The sequence below is a fragment of the Amblyomma americanum genome, chromosome 7 (genome assembly GCF_052857255.1).
Source record: "Amblyomma americanum isolate KBUSLIRL-KWMA chromosome 7, ASM5285725v1, whole genome shotgun sequence".
Taxonomy (NCBI): Eukaryota; Metazoa; Arthropoda; class Arachnida; order Ixodida; family Ixodidae; genus Amblyomma; species Amblyomma americanum.
This window is the reverse complement of record NC_135503.1, coordinates 84,920,850-84,938,494: the sequence shown is the minus strand read 5'-3', so window position 1 is coordinate 84,938,494 and position 17,645 is coordinate 84,920,850. Positions and strand designations below refer to the sequence as shown.

Here is a 17,645-nt window from a genome sequence, read left to right as displayed (position 1 = left end):
GTAAATAGTTTTCTCCTTGCTTCGTTTCTTCTCGTTTCTTTACCTATGTTGTAAATAAATAGTTAACCTTCTCCTTTCCTTGAGTAATGTGAATGTTTGCGAGTAGAACCACCGGGTCATCAAGAAACCCCGATTTCATCTTCAAGTAGTTTCCTCTCATCGCCACCTTGAAGGCGGAAATTCAACTGGCGCAGTCGAAACAGGATCTCAATTGGCGTAGTCGCCACAGGAAGGGGGAAACTCAACTTGCGGTAAGAATAATCAGTATTCTACATGATCGGCGTATACACTGCGTGGAGACCGTAAGAGCGTAATATCGTTACTCACACGCAAACGAAACTCCGACCCCACGCAGGTACAGCCGCTCGCTTCAGCTCAGCTCCCGTTCGCTGCAACTTCAACGCCCGTCCACTCTACCCTTACCTGGCTCTCATTCGGAAAATTAATCAATGTAGCTCCCTGAGGTGACGCTGCATTAAAGGCCCGGCCCGAAAATCCTCTCCTGACTCCTGCTCCTCGCCGCCCTCTTCAAGATATCTGCGTGGTCTGTGCACCAGTTAAGGCTCTGATTGACATTGGCGCTCAACTTTCTGTCCTGAGCTCCTCCTTTCGCCGTCGTCTGAAGAAGGTTGTGACACCCGCCGTTTTCTCAGCCATTCGTTTCGCCGACGCCAGTGCTGCTGCCGTCACTGCTCGTGTTGGCATTGCCGGTCGTGCTACAGCCGTCCTGTTCACTGTGCTCGACCACTGCCCCCATGATGTGATCCTCGGCATCGACTTTTTAACAACCCACGCAGCGCTAATTGATTTCTCCACTGGCCTTCTTCGTTTGGACCTGCCGCTCTGCTCTGAAAGCGCCGATTCCAAGCCGTCTCGCTTACGTGCCGCTGAATTTACTCGCCTTCCGCGCGATGCTGCAGTCTATGTTCCAATGTCGCTGGTTCCCCCCTTTTCTGATGGAGCCTACGTCGCTTACCCAATCAAGGAAGTTGTCCTTCAGCGAAACGCCATCCTTCCACACACCGCCCTAACCGTCATCGGTAACCGCACCTACCTTCCGGTTCTAGAATTCAGGGTCTCTACTCAAGTTTTACCCTGTGGAATCGCACTCGCTGAACTATTTCCTTTGGCCGAATGCGCAGTTTCTGCTCTCGCAGCTGAGCCTCAGTCTGGTCTCCCAAGTGCCCGCTAGGCCGCTTCAGGTCTGGAACTAATCTCTGCATTTATCGCGGCGGATTTGCCACCTGAACACGCAAGCGCGCTCTCCACTGTGTTAGTTTCTACAGGGACGTCTTCGATTTTGGGAATCGTCCTCTCGCCCAAAGTACTGTCGTGACCCATCACATAAATACGGGCGATGCAAGCGCCATACACAGAAGGCCCTATCATGTCTCCCTTTCTGAGCGCCATGTCATCCTGACGGATGTGGACAAGATGCTGGCGAACAACATTATTGAGCCTTCTAGCAGTCCGTGGGCGTCCCCTGTGGTGTTGCTCAAAAAGAAATATGGCAGTTGGCGCATGTGTGTCGACTATCGCCATCTTAATCACATGACAAAGAAAGACGTCTATCCTGTTCCGAGAATTGATGACGCCCTCGACTGCCTACATGTCAGCTATTTTTCTTCTATTGATCTCGGTTGAGGCCACTGGCAAATTGCTGCTGATGAACGGAATCGTGAGAAGACAACATTTGTCACCCGCGATGGCCTGTACTAATTCAAAGTGACGCCTTCCGGCCTCTGCAACGCTTCTCCGTGGCTTCGAATGGACGACGTGCTTGTGCTACCCAGATGACGTTGTCATTTTCTCCCCAACTTTCGAAAGCCACCTACACAGTCTTTCTGCTATCTTTGCCGTCTTCCCCCGCGCCGGCCTCCAACTCAACTCAATGAAGGGGAGCTTCGGCCAACGCCAAATTCAGGTCCTCGTACACTTGGTAGATGCTTTTGGTGTCAAGCCCGACCCTGACAAAGTTCGCGTTGTTTGCGAGTTCTCCACCCCGCGTTGCTCAAGCGATGTGCGCAGTTTCCTAGGGCTCTGCTCGTATTTCCGCTGGTTTATTCCAAACTTCGCCGACACGGCCCTTCCCCTTACTTCCCTCCTGAAGAAAGATCTGCCTTTTTCCTGGGGCCTTGACCAAGCTCGCGCCATGACCGCACTTAATGCGGCCCTCACTTCTCCACCTGTGCTGGCCCATTTCAACCCATCAGCGCATACGGAACTTCGCACCGACGCCAGTGGCCATGGTATTGGGGCCATCCTTGCGCAGCGCCAGCACGACCACTATCGTTTCATTTCCTACGCCAGCCGCCTGCTATCTCTCTCTGAACGTAACTATTCCATCACTGCGCGGGAGTGCCTTGCCCTTGTTTGGGCGTTCACAAAATTCCGCCCTTGTTTATCTGGGCTGCCCTTCTGCGTAGTTACGGGCCACCGTGCTTTGTGTTGGCTCTCCTGTCTTAAAGACCACACAGGTCGACTGGGTCACTGGGTCTTGCGCTTGCAGGAATACACAAATACTGTTGTCGACAAGTCCAGCAAGTTGCACCAAAAAGATAACTGTTTGTCGCGCCATCCTGTCGATCCTCCTGATTCCCACAACCATGATACCGACGATTGTGTTTTGTCCATCTCAGACTTCCTACACATGGGCGACGAGCCGCACCGTGGTTCATTTCTGCGCCGTATAATCGACCGCCTCCGTGCGTACCTTCAGATCCTGCTCTGAGCCTGTTTCTGCAGCATCACGATATTCTGTACCGTCGCAATATGCACCCTGATGGCGCCGACCTCTTGCTCGTTGTCCCGACGCATCTCCGCTGCACAGTCCTTGCCCAGCTTCATGGCGCTCCTACTGCATGGCACCTCGGCGTGCCCCGCACGTACGACAGCATGCGCTGGCGGTTCTTCTGGCATGGCCTTTACCGCTCTGTCCGTGGTTACGTTGCTCGCTACGATCAATGTCAGCGCCGGAAAACTCACCCGCTCCCGCCGAGTGGCCCGCTTCAGCCCACCGACATTTCCGACTGATCAATTTTTCCGTGTTGGTCTCGATCTGCTCGGGCCTGTTCCCATATCAACTTCTGGAACAGGTGGATTGCCTTTGCGACCGATTACACCACCCGGTACGTTATCACGCGCGCTATTCCGACCAGCTCTGCCTACGATGTCGCCGACTTTCTCCTCCATGACGTCGTCCTGCTTCATGGCGCTCCTCGTCCTCTCCTTACAGATCGAGGCCCCTGCTTTCTTTCTAGAGGGGTCCACGACCTCCTTCTCCGCTCCTGCTCCACCCGTCGCAAGTTCACGACGGCCTACCGTCCCCAAACAAACGGCCTTACTGAGCGCCTTAACCGCAGCCTGACGGACATGCTGTCCATGTATGTCTCCGACCACCATCGTGACTGGGACGTCAGTTTACCCTTCGTAACGTTCACCTACAATTCCTCACGCCATGAAACCACCGGATACTCACCCTTCTGCCTGCTCTTTGGCCGCGACTTGTTGCTACCTTTTGAGAGATTACTGCCTTCTGACCCTTCAAATAGCAGTTATGCTTGTGACGCCTTTGCCCGTGCTGACGGCGCCCACCAAATCACTAGGTATCGTCTCCACGCTTCTCAGACCACTAAAAAACGTCGTTACTACCTTCATCATCGTGACGTCCACTACCCTACCGGCTCCCTGGTACTCCCCTGGCTCCCTGCACGCCGTGTGGGACTATGTGAGAATCTCCTCCCTCGTTACGTTAATCCTTGCCGCGTCTGAAGCAACTGGGCGATGTGACCGACGAACTCATGCCGCTGCATCCCCACTCTACTTCCGTGGTCCCCTGCACACAGCTTGTGCACGTCGCCCGTCTTAAAGCCTACCACTCGCACCCACCCCCATAGGCCGCCCCGGGACTTTGCCTTCTCCCCGAAGGGGGGGGGGGGGTAGTGTTACGGTACACAGGCGCGAAGAGAAGAGGACGTTGTTCTGTCGCTGGGCAGTCGACAACAATAAGGATGCTGCAGCTAGTGCTTGAGTGACCTGGTGTTCTGGTGTGTCTTCTGTGTACGGCCTATCGTTCCTGCTGCTGAGCTAACCCCGTAGTAATGTTTCCAGAATAACTTAAAATCTACCATCCGATGCGTGCTAAAAAGGCCCGCAAGTAATATGCCTCTCCATTCTACAATTGCACTAGTTCACATTATATCAATAAACCGCACCTCATTTGGGACGGAGTTGGCGGGGAAAAACTAACTTCTGTGCGATCTGACTTCCTGAGCGAGTGACTCTCAATGTACTTCGTTTACAAGCAGACCTTGCATGCAGAATTTTGTCACCAACAAAGTTCAAAGTTGATCTCCTGACTATAATAGATATGGCGATGATCTAATGTTCGCAGCCGTATCGAATGTCCAATGTCAGGTAAGGCTTCCGAGCTGACATTCCGATTCCGAGCTGTCTGACAAAAGAGACAGCTCGGAATCGGGTTTTTGCATGTTTCACGAGCTATGAACAAATACTCACCTCAACCCCATTTTCAACGCGCTCAATCGTCGTTGTCTCAGGAAGTCCGAATGGGCTTCTTTGTCGGCTGCCTTTGTACGGTTTTCCTCCGGAGGTCTAGACGAAAAAAAAACGTCATTTTTGCAGAATAAGCTCGAAGCACACTTGGAGAATACTAATTTTCAAACTCCAACCGGTCACAATTGATAATACAATAACACAGGTTGCCACCTGCATAAATTATGTAAAATGCCAGCATGAGTGCGAGTGGAGGTATCGTTCTTGTCAAGTCAACAACATTAGTGGACTTGCAAAAGAAAAAAATAATAATTCTTTGTGAGAATTCGCCTTCTAGTCTAAAAGAAAAAGTATTATTGCCAGCCCTCTTGCCCTAAAGAAGAGCCCGTATGTCCACTTGTCATAATCGTGTACATGTTTCATCAGCGCGCATTTCATGCAGCCTGCCCCCTGCCCACCTCCCTCTAAAAAAGTAGAAGCTTCGTTAAACCTGGTGTCAATTCGTGCGGAATTTTGGCAGGAACACTACAGAAGTTAAAACCACGTTGCGTTTTAAAGAGGCTGCTAGAGAGTGTCTCTCCGCAGGCATGCCGGAAATCAATAGGACTGCCGTGCGGGCACCAGTTTGCCGTACCAGCTTCAAGTGGAATCCAATGATGAAAACGATCACCGTGACGAAACTGGTAATGAGGACGAAAGACGCGAAGATCTCTTTCCAGTGACGCCGAGTTCTCCTGTTGTAGTTGAGCTGAACCCGTTGCCCAGAGATTTTACTCAGAGTGCTGTATGGGAGAAACAACCAGCGCGGAGCACTATCGTTAGCCTACTACAGCATCGCGGGGTCGATAAGATAGGTAGAAGCACGTACGCTTTATAATTTCCCCCTAAGATGAGAAAGTTAAAGTATAGTCCTCCTAAAGGGGATAACTTGGGTCGTATTCTATGAGCTGTCCATTTCGCGTCCATTCGATTTTATGCCAGTGGTCAGCCAGATGTACCCGCGGCTTTCAAGCGTATGTAGCAAGCGACCCCGCCATTAAGTGGTTGGCTACCGGACATCACCATAGGCTGAAATTAGATGCATTATGCACCCAATGGAGAGGTTAGATTACCGACCAGCCAATGATCCTGTTACATGCGGCAGACGCTTGAAAGCCGCGGGTACATCTGAGTGACCACAGACAGTGGGTCGAATAGACGCAAACTGGACCGCTTATACCAGGCGTTTCAGGAAAGACTTCAAGTAATTCTCAAAAATAAATTTTTAGTTAAAAATGTGGCTTTTTCAGCATAGTGCTTTTCAGCAGAAAAGCAGTGTATCTTATTAGCTGGGAAGCTGGTTAACTACTCTTTAATAATTAACTTCTTAACAATTTGAGTTAAGCACCCAGTGGCAATTAGAGATTTGTAGCCAGTTGTTAGTGATAGCCTTGACAATTTTCAGAAAGGAGAAAAGGCGGTTAACATTGGCGCTGTGGCTCGACAAAATTTTGTTTTCGTGTGGTTACGTGAATTGGAAAGGTTGATTTGCCTGCATAACATTCGAAATTGCAACTATTTTGGCACCATGTAGCCAAATTTTGTGGAGCCACAGCGCAGAGAATAATCGCGTTTTAGGAATTCTACAAAGTGGTTTGGCTATTATTAAGTACCGGCTAAAAACCTCTAATTGCAACCGGTTGCATTGCTGTGATAGTTAAAAAGCTATTTTCCACAAAGTACTTCACTACCTTACTAATTTAGAGAACTCAACGCTTTTCCGGTGTCCGCAAACGCTGGAAAGAATACGCCGCAAATGCCATATTTTACCCTAAAAAGCCTATTTTTGAAAATTACTCACCCTTCCGTGAAACAGCTTAAAAGCCTATTTTTGAAAATTACAAAGTGTTTCCTGAAACACCTGGTAGAATACGGTTCATGGAAGGTCTGGTACATATTCACTTGTGAAAAGCAACAAAGGGACAAAGCTGCCACAAGCGTTTGCAAAGTTACTGCAATGCCTCTGCAAGTAAAAGCTCTATGTGCGCATGCCACTTTTAAGAGAGGCAACTGTGTGTGGCAATCTGGGGAGCAACATCATGAAGACATACCTTATCAATAATGCTTCTGACACGTAAAACTCCACCTCTGCTGCTGCAATGCGAGCAACTTGCTTTCATGGAGTACAAGTGACTTGTGTGTCTTTTATTTGCATGTGGTGTGGTATATTTTCAATTGCATTCATTCATTAAAAGTTAAGGTACGAGAAGGCGCCCATTTCCAGTCCCTGCCTCCCTCGCTTTAATTCCGTTTAGCATTTTTAACTCATAACTTCGTGACGGCCTCATGCGTTTCGGGCGCTCAGAATGTCAGCGGCTGATATTCCGCTTGTTGGATGAATTAAGATTATTCGAAATTAGGGATAAAACGTGTGTATTGGCGCACTCCGCATGTGCTGCATGTGTGCTAACTATTCCAAAACCCAGTGTGAAACCAAGCCCATCGTAATACGCCGCTCTAGGCCATGCATAAAATTCCGTGGAAGCGTTGACTCAAACCTGTTTTCAAGGTCCTCTTCATTACGGTCCTATTTAAAGTTTTAAAAAATCTACGGAGTGACTAGAACAGACTCAGCATAGCAGTGTTGAAAAAAATTATCATTTTATGCCTTCTAAAACAACAGTTCGCACACAGTTATTTCTTCCATGTGGCTATCCTCTGACCTTACCGTACACTGTATATATGCAGACATAGAAATGCGGGATAGCTGCGCTAGATTACAAAGTGGACCTTCAACTACGAAATGCTGGAGTACAACAGGTCGATATTTCTTCCTCCAGTCTGGGCCTGAAAGAGCTGAGAGCTACTGTATACTGTATTGCTGCCAGTTCATTTCACGACAAGGGGACAGGCGTCCATGTACAGCTGCAAACTGCCTTTGCGCACGGAACCTTGTTCTTATTTTCCGTAATGGTAGGCACCAGCTGTAAACTAATCAAACAAAGCACCCTCAATCCATGTATATAACGTGAAGACTTCCTCTTTCAATTCATGCCGCAAATCACAAAGGCGCATAAATAACAGGGCTAATAAGGAAAAAGCACTCAGCCCATCAAATAAAACCCCATCAGCTAAATAACACTACTTCCAAGTAAGCGCTACGAATCCGCACCTTGGCAAGTTTGCGGCTTACGACACAAAGAGACATATAGTACTAGCATAAAATGATAACGGACATTAGCGTAGCAAACATCACGATCAGAGGACTTAGATTCCTGGTGCCTACTCTTGCTTCTGCTCTAGTCTCTTCGCGCCTGCACTTGGTTTCCTTGAGTCAAAATGGGCGAGCGCGTCTAAAAATGATATGAAGCTGAACTTGTTGATTTGTCGGTCTAGCGAATTCTGACTTTACAAGGTCGGTTAGAGCAGCAGTTCGATCTTTTAATGTAAATAATTTTTATGATCCTTCTGCGGATGCGGCACACAGGTGGCTGGTTCTTCGATTCACCATGCTGCTACAAGACATGACGCCTTTTAAGAACTGCGCCAGTCGTCCGACGATGGCGGTACGACAGGTCGGCCGCTAACTCCTTTCGAAATACCGTCCGTTCCCTTACCTGAGCGTTGACGGGGAGCATGAACGAGAGAGCCAGAAAAAACGAGGCATGCTTCCGGTGGCATATGCTCTTGAACACGCACAAATAAAACGGAAGCCAAGACGTCGTTCAGAGATGGCAGCCTTTGAACGCAGTCTGAGAGATTCAGAGCGGTTTCCCTTGGCGCGCGCTGTTGTTCCGATTTTCTTCTTCGCTTGTTCAGGATAGCAGATTTATAAGCCTTAAAATTTCTTATTTTTTAGAACGTTTTATCGATAAAAAAGAGACCACTAGCAACGAATGCATGAACATAACTGTCCATTATATCTCCAATGATGCCATAACGTCCAGGCCACAAGCGGAAATTCTGCAGTGATTCCAGCATTAAGAACAAGTGTTTGTGATACGAGTATGTGTTTGGATACGTGTGAATCTGAAGTTGACGCCATGCCGCAGCTTCGGCATGGGCCAGTGTTGGCCTACCGACCTACATTCTACCTTTCCGTTTGTGCCTGCACAGCACCACCCAGCGGCGTCCTCCCCACCTGTTCCTCTAACCCATCCTCCCCACCTGTTCGTCTTGGGAAGATGTCCTGTTAAGCGCGGAGCCAATCCACCAGCGCACGCTCATCGAGCGTGCCGAGAAGGGAGCGGTGGCTAACGGGGTCATCGGCTGAGAGCCCTTTTCTTCGGGACTGACTTGGTCGACACGAAGCTGCAAGACCAGCGACAGCTGATCAGGCGGGCCTGCAGCATGGCGAAGGCTCATGGAGCCCTGGACTGAGGACTCCACTCAAGAAGACAAGCGAAGCAGAGTTTTATAATAACATTTTTCCTCCTCCGACTCCCACTTTACTAGCCTCTTTGAATTCGCATTTCATTTCTTAGTTCTATACTTTGGTGTCGTCTTTTTCTAATCAGTTGCGGTTAGAGTATTTAGATTCCCGCCCTAATTCCTAATAATAGCGATCCCTAATTTTAAGTGTTGAGCATCCTAACAATCTCTATTTCTTCATGGTCATGAAATGCGAGGAAGACGACGAAAAAAAAAGCACCGTCGTGTAGTGAACTTCTTCCTCGTTATCTTTTGGCACTTCTTTACACTGTATATATATCGTGCATACGGACCAAATTTGCAAATTTTGCAAACTATGCATTCCTTTATTCATTCGCTCCTGGTGCAGCAACCAATCCAGTACGCCTTAAACTGCTCTTCTTATACATATTCATGAAACCTATGTTAACACCTAATCGAAAACTCTGAAGTATAGTAGAAAACTACCTTTTACGGGATCGAGAAAGATGGCCTGACTCACACAAAAAGCAAACACAACTCTGTCTTTTAGTTTGACGAAATTGGCTGTGTTGCTCATTTCCGAAAAATTCAACTGGTGCAGAGTTCTCCGGATACTTATAATGCTTAAAGGCGTCCAATAATTCGGCGCTGCTATGCTAAGGTAGCGTTTCCTGCACTTACCCGGCTTATTGGAACGCTAGTCCTCTAGGCGCATCCTTGGTCCGCAGTCACTGCTGACAATCTTTCTTGCAATAATTAAGAGTTCCTTGGCTTAGTGCCACATATTTTTTTAAATACTAGCTAACTGGAATGAGCAGTATGCTCTTCCGTGCCTAAAACTCAAAGCGTAAGTTTGTTGCACACTGATAAAAAAATATATTTCCTAGGCGCTCCGATCGCTAAGTGTCTACACTTAGCTTTCAGGAAGGAAATCGGAAGGAAGCAACACGTCAACCATGCTTATGTCCTCAGTAGGAACCTTTACGACCGCCACATATATTGTTAGCCGCTTGTCATTCTGACATCCGTGTTTAAGGATTTCATCTCATGGCTAAATAAGAGGCAGTTCTGCTAAACGCCCGCGTAAATGTATATGCGACGCTACATGACATCGATAGGCGATATTCCGCCGCAAGTGTTTTCATTTCCAGTTCATTTATTTTATTTCTTTACCTCAAAGGCACCTTTCGTGGTATTACATAAGGGGTGGGGTAATCAAAAGCTTTGTTACATTTAGCCACGGTGATACAAGAATTTCGATGTTGGCGTTGAAGGATGATGGGCAGGTGATAGAAGCAACGTAGTGGGAGAGACAGTTACAGTCTGACGCGGCTTGTTGAAAGAAGCAGGTGAAAAAGGTTACAGTACGGGCGCGTGGGCGAGTAACTTGAAGAGGGTGACCACTGCGATGGGATATGGGCGGCGGAGCTGCGCAAGTGTATGGTTGCCACTTTGGTATCAAGAGGAAGTCTGTTGTCGAAGCTGAAGACCGAGCTTAAAATTTCGTGCAATTACGTGAAATACTTGTGTCTCCTAAACGATGAGGACGGCCGTCTGCGATTTCCACTAGGACGCAGGCGCCCTAAGAACTATGATTAACGCAGCCTGGGAGGATGCTTGAGCGCGTTTGTGCAGGTTTCACCCGAATAGTTTTTTTGTCGAGCCCTGTATTGAGAAAAATCATACCAGAAAATTGTCTTTTCTGAAATAAGGCATCTCCTTAGCAATGAAGGCTCTGTCAAGCGTGGCGCACTCCTGCAGTATTTTAAATTATTAGTGGACCTTATTTGCAAGAACATACAAAACTTCATGTTGAGAGTAACTGCTTTTCATTCGTTAATTGGCAAGAAAATTTCCGCCCCCGTGCTTAACACACGCGATGAGAACTACAGCCTTGTGACCACTTTTCTTCCACATAAAGTAAAATTGTTGATCAGGAGCGAGCGTAATAAAAGATGACAGAACTCTCCAACACTGATATCAGCAGTTTGAAAAACTACATACGTTACCACGTATACGAAAGCAAAGGCATCCAAGACAAGCATGGTGAACACAAAGCGCACAGAGTCGTATAGGCGAGTGGGTAACCAGAAGCTGCTTTTTATTTCGATATGCTTGTTATCCGGGATTAAGTAACACACAGCATCTGTTCGGTCCGTCAAGTCAGAGCGAACCTCAGTCACACTATGGAGGTTGTGGTGCCAGGAGTGCTGAAGGTTTGATTTGTCTGCACCAAAATAACTGCGTACATTATCACTGTTGCAGCAATCTGAAAGGATAAAAGAGTTCCAGATAGATTGCCCATCGGTAATGAAATTGCAATAACCAGACTAGGTTAAATGCAACGTGTGTAAAACCAGGTGCTGGTGGCGAATAGAATTCAAAGAAAAATTACTTTCCAACCAACCTTTCCGCGCCAGACTTTTTTTATTCTCTCACTGCCCTTTACGCAGTTGCGAGTCCTCTCATAAAGGAAATAAGAAACCGAGTCAGGTCCAAGTCCATGAACGTTCTCTTAGAGCGGAAGGTGGGTTACCAAACCATACAGATAGTTCTTTTAGCTATAATAACCGTAGCTGTCACACACTGTAGGGTGCAATAGCTAAGTTAAATTATTTTCAAGTACTCTTGCGAACTCTTTAAGTACTATAGTGATGGGCCGCTTGTCGTCTAACCAACAAACCAGCTTGCATTCTTTGAACTGCAGCCGCTGTCTCTTGCATAGTTGAAGTTAATATTAGGTCAAATAAAGAGGGATTGAAGATAATACGTTCACAACTAATAAGATGTAGATCCGTTGAGAACAGGTAATCAGAGGCTGATATCAGAAAATATATATGTAATTTGCCACCGAAGAAAATGGACACTCAAAAAATTACGCGAGGTGTTAGATCGACAAATTTGAGCGCTCACCCTTGGCACGACAACTAAATCTAAAGTTCCTTAATCAGAGGGACACACTGACGTTCTCATTTAGACCAACTCCTCAAAAACACTCGTACGAAGCATGAAAGCGGGTACGTGAGACACTTCTAGTGTTATGCATGAATCTGTGAAAATGTTTTGTAGCATTTATTCAGCCCTCGCCTTTGGTTGTACTGCTAAGTTGTTCTTGCTGGTGCGTGCTTTTATGTTTGCGTGCTCAATATTGAGAATAAAACCTTAATGTCACTGCTATAAAATGAGGCAGTGCTGAGTGTATCATATCAGGTTTTATCAACAGCCCGTCGAGTGCAACGTGCTCCCTTCCTCTCTCCCTTGTTATCTTCTACCTTCTCTCCCCACGGCTCTATAAATGTACGGACAGCAAAAGACCAGATTTGTTTCCTGAATTCTTGCCGTTAGTCGTCTCGATACATGGTGTCAGAAGTAGATTGGGCACTCTTGTCCGTGATCCGCAGGGCGGTCGCAAATTCAACGCTAGAATGGACAGCATCAGGCCACCGGAGCAACTGCGCATCAACGGAGACGTAGGTTAGAGCTGGAGCATCTTCAAAAAAAAGTTCGAAATTTTTTGACAAGAAACTTTGTGCCCCGAAGATCCAATATCCAGCGCAGCGAAAACAGCACAGCTTCTCAGCTTGCGGGTGAAGACACCTTAGAAGTCTTCAATAATTTCACTTTTTCTGCCGTAGAAAGCAAAGAAGACTAGGACACGGTGGTTGCCAAGTTCGAGTCGTACTACGTCGACCAGCAAAACGACGTGCATGAAAGATACATCTTCCGCACTCGCCTTCAAGCAGAACGGTAATCCTTCGAGCAGTTTCTCGGGACCTGAAGAAACAAGCCAGGTACTGCAACTTCAACAACGTGGTCGACGACATGGTGCCTGACCAAATCGTTTTTGGCACGAATTCCCGCTAGCTTCGGGAGAAGCAGCTAAGGGACAAAAGGCTGACGCAGGAAAAAGCTGTCACGCTATGCAAAACTGCAGAGACTGCAGCCCGTCAAAGCGAAGTTTGAAACACACTAAAGGATGAGACTGAAATGGATGCGATTAGTTCGAGCAGGCAAACGCCGAAAGTGCCGAAGCGTCCTCAACGGGATAACATATGTACTCGGGCTGCCAGGCTTGGGTCGGTGCTAAAAGAAGCATTAGTGGTGCGGCGGACTGACTGTAAGCGTACGTTCTGCAGATTCCACATTTCTGGTTCCATGCTGCTATGCCAGAATTTATCTCCGGCCAGTAAACGAGTTGCCTAGCTCTTAGCAATACCAAGATGTCCTGCATGAATCCGCTTTAATGTCTCAGCACGCATGCTTGTGGCAATTATCAGTTTAGTGCCTTTCATGAGTATGCCGTTTACCACTGACAGCTCCGATGCAACAGACTTTAGGCATCCTTCTATGGGCGTTCCTGTCGAAATGCGTTCTATAACACCCTGCAGATAAGGATCCGCCGAAGTCTCCCGCAGAAGGCGCGTCATTGTCCTTTAACTCAGGGTCGCCGACAGTATCTTGATGGTGTGCACTTCAACGTCATCCGTGTCCACCGTGGAGGCGTCCTGAGGGATCGGCGACCTTGACAGCATATCGGCGAGGTCCATCTGTTTGCCAAGAACATGTGATAGTGTGTAGTTGTACTTTAGTAGTCGAAAAAAGAAACACTGAGCTCTGAGCGGCATATCCCCAATTTCTTTTTTCGCGATACCCATTAGCGGCCGGTGGTCACTTTCCAAGAAAACCGGACAGCCGTACACGAAGTGGTGAAATTTCTCGCATCCATAGACAAGAGCTAGTGCTTCTTTCTCGATTTGCGAATATCGCTGTTCGGTTTCTGTCCTCAACGGGATACCAGATGTACTCGCTGCGGCCGAGTACACGCCCCACGCCGTTGCCCAGCTTATGAAAAAACATGCAACACATATCAGGCGCTCAACCACTTCGCAACTTGTTGCAGATCAAGAGGCGTAAACGAGATTCAGCATGAAGACAACTTCAAAGTGCTAAACGTCGCGGTTGGAACCATCGACAACAACCGCGACTGGCGGGTCAAGGCGATTATTGGCGGCCGAGAAGTTGTGTTCAAAGTAAACACCGGCTCACAAGCAAACATCACACCCTTTTCAGTGTACCGCAAGCTGCGTATTGCTGCACTGACGCCGACTGGCGTTTCACTCCGATTGTATAACGGTGGGCTCATCAAACACTGCGGCCTGGTTGCAACAAAAGTGCTAGTGGGAGACTGTGATGTAAAGGTTGATTTTTTCGTGGTAAAAAATAACCACCAAGAGATACTGGGACTCGAGATAAGCGAGCGATTGGGCCTGATCCAACAAGCGGTAGAGGCAGTCCACGCGACCCACAAGGTCATCCATGCGGTTAGCCTACAACATGAACTTTCAACAAATTAACAATGGCCAATAACGAATATTAAAAGGGGGAGGGATGCATCAAATGAGGTGTTATCAATAGCCCGTCGAGTGCAACGTGCTCTCTTCCCCTCTTCCTTGTTATCTCCTACCTTCTCTCCCAACGGCCCTATAAATGTACGGACTGCAATAAACCAGACTTGTTTCCTGAATTCGTACCGTTCGTCGTCTCGATACACTGAGGAGAGCATGTCCTCCAGATTCGTCCTGTAACGTAACTTACGTACTTACTGGTCTCAATAAATTACCCTGAAAATTTTCTTCTTACCGAACACAATAGAGACATATTCAGGTCAAACAAGTCACCTCCTTTTAATAGCATATCTTCCGGATCGGTCCAAGATGGAGGAGTTCTATTTGTTAAGAGCACAAAACATTGCTTGAGGTCATGGCTATTCCAGAGCTTTTCTTCCAGCGTAAAGTTTATATGAAGCAAAATTATTCCGTACAAAAACACATGGATACTACAAAAGCAGGGGCCAGGTCGGCATCAAAGGTGTCTCTTTGTAACCGATAGCCAGTGCGCCAAACGCGATTAATCACTGCACTCGCTCAAATTCGGCTTGCGACGTTGGGCCGGGAGCAAGCTTGCTAATTCTAGAACTGCTCAGGAGCTACGGCTCTTTTCTCCTAATATTATTTGGCATGTCATTAAACATGTCCCGTTTCAATAGCGAGACAATGCTTGGGGGTATGACACAGAACAAATACTTCCGTTTTTGTCCGCTATAACCTCACTTCGTGCACACGTATACTTTTCCACTAATGCATTCCATTTCACGATAGCCGCTGCAGATGATAATTTGGTCGCTCATCGCTTGGAGCGGTTCTGCTCACCTGGTGTCGATAAGAGGCGTCCTGAATGCCTTGGGTTACTTTGCAAGCCTCTCTTATCTTCTTGACCTGAAAATAACGCTAAACATTTGCATTTATGTGTGCACGACTTCATGTTTACAGACGAGTTCTTTAAACCTTCAAAGTTTTCCACCATCTTTTCCAGCTACCAAGAACTCTAAACATTATCCGGTTACCATTTTTTCGGGACTACGCTTTTGTTCATTCTACCTTTTTCAGGTTTAGACACACAGCAATACATTTTGAAGCCAGAAAAATTAGGAAAAGTCTGACTAAAAAGTGATCTCTGTAACCTATTCGGCACAAACGCGAGCCCTGTTTCCAGTCACCCGCCATTGCCTTAGTTATCTATGCAAGAGAACAAGAGATCTTTGAGTAGTTTAAATTAATGCGATTTTATTTAGGTTGTCGTCGCGCACAAAATTTCCGGCTTCTCTCTAACAAAATTTTCCAATTGGTCGAGAGAGGTCATGTGATCTTGGGACATCATCACCCACCAACCGTTGCAAATGGCAACCAGCCCTCAAGATCGTGAGGAAACTGCCACCTGTTGCTATATTCAAAGTAGCTTCCACTTGCCCACCATGGCTCTTCGCATGATATTTAAGGTACGTCAGGGAGAGCAGCCTGTGTCTCACAAGCCCCACTGATGGCTACGTTTCAGACAGCCACCTTACGGCGCAGTGGCGCAATCTTTTAATGGCTGCACCACAGCGCCGGTATTAGTATCAGGAATCCCGGCGATCTGTGAATGCGATTGCAAGTGTGGTGACGTCAACAACATCACATAACTACAAATGTACCAATCAGAGGGCATCAGCAAATTTGAAAATTTTGGATTCCCGAAGTTTCGGAAGTAGACATACAGCAGAAAGTGAATTTTGGCTGGTTACTGGGGAATTTAAGGTGAAATATTTATATTTAGAAGGTCGAATTATTATAATCTCTATTTTTACAAGTTGATTATCCATGCATTTTATCTAAGGTCAATAAAACCTGTTCTAGGAGGTGTTCTGGCTGGTACATCGCAAGGGGAGCGTCAGAAACTGATTGTAGACACCATAGCAGGCAACCTATGGTTAAGAAGGCCCCCCAGTTAGCGGGAAGCCACAAAAAAATGAGGGCAGTGGTTAGTGGTTGTTGTGTAACGCATGCTCTCGCGCCGGAGCAGTTACACGCATGTTATCGTAGTGTCTGGCAGATATGATACCTTGGTAGGATGTTCAGTTTGACTTGCATTATAGCACACTGTGTTGACTCGTAATCGTGTTATCGTGAGCTCGGGCATCTAAGTAGTGCTTTGAGTTCCAACGAGGTCGGTGGAAGTAGTGCGTTATGCTGTGGCGTGGAAACGCCTCAACAAAAAACATTTCAAGAATGTAGCTAGCACTATACTGCAGAGCAATTCATGCTTACATCTATTCTCGACGACGAAGGAGACTAATTTGTTTATCCTGTCCCTAAGATGTACCGATACGTTGAAAGCTTTGCTATTATACATACGTAGCATTGTGCGTTTTTTAGCCGCCTGCGACGCTCAAGCTAGAGGTCTAGTTTCTAGATTATGTACAACTTTTTTTCTTTCATATGAATATCACTCGAAATAAATGCGTTCACCGTGGTGACGACAGAGTTCCGGTAATAAACAGCAACAATCGAAAGACACTCCCGGCTTTACAAAGATCGTAGTTGGTAGGTGAGCGTCTCTTGTGATAATCCGAGACAAATGCTGCATACTCCAATTAGAAGCATCTTAAGACCTGTAGCAAAGCAATTTTAAGGAGTTAGAAAAAAGTTAAAAACCGCCACTTATATGGCCTCCTATGCAATTGGCATCACTAGTTACATAATCTGCATGCGCCTTCCAAAAGTGCATAAAGAATATCAATACATCTAAGTAATAATGAGATGACACATATTCAAGGTTACACATATTAAGATATTGGCGGAGTGCCGTAACACCTCAAGGGTAACTCAAGCATTTTCGTTCGTTAATGTTTTGTTTTATTTCCCCAAATTTCCTTCAGTAAAGAACGTGACTAATAATATTCTGAAATATAGCGACATCAATGCCAGTGTTATTTTCAAGGCATATCAAGCAGTCAAATTGTAAATTATTAAGCCATCAAAATAATCTATCTCTTAACCAGCTAAGATTGAGCAGACAAAACAGGGATCCATCAATGTGTCTTACGAGGAGTTATGTCTGGTTCAAAGCACGCCTGGTGATACGAGTACAAAACGATTAGCAAAAAATAAAATCAGACAAACTCAGGAGCCTTGCTCGATCAGTATAATTGCGAACAATTTCGCGCTGTTTTCCAGTGCTTCGTTAACACTCACTGCGTTCAGCACAGACTGGCTTGAAGAAGACAGTGTCCAAAATTCGTACGCTAAGCAACCTGCCAAGATGGACAAGCTTAGCGTCTCTTTCCACTCGGCCGCTTAGGTACAGACCTGGTATAAGTAGATGCAGAGAAGCAGCAGTACGAAAATGCTCGATAGGAGAAGGGGCCACTGCCAAACAGCGTT

At 46.7% G+C, this 17,645-nt stretch overlaps 2 long non-coding RNA genes across 2 annotated transcripts in view; one reads left to right on the top strand and one right to left on the bottom strand.

The window, feature by feature from the left end:
• LOC144097302 (uncharacterized) overlaps window positions 1-17,645 on the top strand; it is a 111,595-nt gene that overhangs the window by 55,982 nt on the left and 37,968 nt on the right. The gene's annotated exons all lie outside the window — the stretch shown is intronic.
• Window positions 4,525-8,232, bottom strand: LOC144097299 (uncharacterized). Its single transcript, XR_013306970.1, has 3 exons — window positions 8,112-8,232; window positions 5,150-5,297; window positions 4,525-4,614 (listed from the first exon to the last, which is right to left on the bottom strand). It is a non-coding gene; the product is annotated as an uncharacterized LOC144097299 (long non-coding RNA).